This window comes from Bison bison, unplaced genomic scaffold (genome assembly GCF_000754665.1).
Source record: "Bison bison bison isolate TAMUID 2011002044 unplaced genomic scaffold, Bison_UMD1.0 scf7180017864360, whole genome shotgun sequence".
Lineage (NCBI taxonomy): Eukaryota > Metazoa > Chordata > Mammalia > Artiodactyla > Bovidae > Bison > Bison bison.
Window position 1 is genome coordinate 1,726,226 of NW_011494932.1, and position 1,538 is coordinate 1,727,763.

General features: G+C 46.9%; 1 long non-coding RNA gene across 1 annotated transcript in view; it reads left to right on the forward strand.

Moving 5' to 3' along the window:
• The first annotated feature begins 867 nt into the window (after positions 1–867).
• The window catches only part of LOC104999655, a 15,057-nt gene continuing 14,386 nt past the window's right edge, over positions 868–1,538 (forward strand). The window contains exons 1-2 of the long non-coding RNA XR_826637.1: positions 868–1,056; positions 1,238–1,431. This is a non-coding gene — a long non-coding RNA (uncharacterized LOC104999655). The remainder of the gene's footprint in view (positions 1,057–1,237; positions 1,432–1,538) is intronic.

Below are 1,538 nucleotides of genomic sequence, written 5' to 3' on the forward strand. Positions count from 1 at the left end.
GCCCCGCCCATATGCAACCATCTATCAGTGAGGTAGCTACTGGTACTTCTCCTGCTCAGCTATTGGTCAGCTCCACTGTGGGCCCTACCTGACGATAACTGTCAATGAAGGACCACTGGGGAAGTGATTCAGTCAAGAGTCAGTGGTGCAGTGGTCATCTGACTCTTGCCTTTGGACACCTTACTGTTTTCTGCTTTTTAATCAGGAATGTATTTCTGGTAGATGGGGCAAGTTGAGTTTCCCTACTCAATATGAGAGTTGAAGTGTCCCCGACAATATTAGTGGAGCAGGCATTTAACACTTTCTTTGCTCTGATGTGTAATCTTATGGAGACGGTGTACAGACCTTGGGGCAATAGACTGAGGATTCACCAAGTCTTGGGGTCTCTAAAGCTCATTGGAGTAGCAAAAACATTCAACCTGTTCTTAATTACCTTTTTCCATGTTAAGTGCTTGCTCTTAAGTTCCTTAAGCCCCTCAAGAACCCCCAATAGGAAGAGGGTGGGCCAAAGATGAAGTGACTAGAGGACTCTGAAGTGCTGAAATGTGATGAAAAGTGTTTGGCAGAGGTTCATACAGGGATGGAGGAGGCAGGAGTGTTGAAGGGGGACATATAAGTCAAAGAATAAAGGGCACTGAAGGAAAGTCTGAGGGTCATAAGAAGAAACACCATGCCCCTGAATCACCACTCCCCAGAATCAGGCACACAGAGGTGTCACGGGTGAGAAAGCTATATCATGGCCGCCCTCAGCACCCACTAACCCATGTTGATGGGCACAGTGGTACATTGTGATGTCTAAGACCCCAAAGCCACCATTGGCTGGGGGAGTGCCCAGATGACCAATCAGATTGAAGGGTGTGGCTCCTCATTGTCCTGAGAAGGTATATATAGGGAGGTCAGAGGCAGAGAGTCTGGGTTAGGCCACTTCATGCTATCATCATGAGTAAGGTAACCAGGAGGCCACGGCAGCCAAGAAGAGTTGCAGTGCGGTTTGCTTCAAGGATGAAAGGACGAAAGAAGACCCTTTGTCAACAGAGATACAGAGGCAGTGTGAAGGTAAGATGATTCCATCTACTCTCCCCACATTCTCCATTGACTTTGTTGCCAAAGTCCGCTACACTGCCCTTGTCTGCCACAAATGCCCTCAGCAGCCCACATTCCTTTTCATGAAATCTCCCTTCCAACTCAATTGGTATCCTCTTTCCTCAAAACTAATGCCCTTCTCTCATCTTTCAAGGCAGGAAATATGACCATGAGGGTCAGAAGACCTCTAAAAGGAACCTTGAGAAAGAAAATCCAGTCATATGGCACTCAGTCGAAGAAGGTGAAGCAAACAAGAAAACCAATCTGTTTTTTCTGTTCCTGTGCACGTAAGAAACTGAATCAAAGCCGAAATGGGTACCAAACTATGAGGCGGAGTCAAAGAAGGAGGCAGAATCAAAGGAGAAGATAAGCTCAGCCACCCCAGAATCAGAGACCCTGGAGAAGTACAACCTGGGCAGCCGGTAACTGAATAGAAAACGTCAGACAGTTTAGAA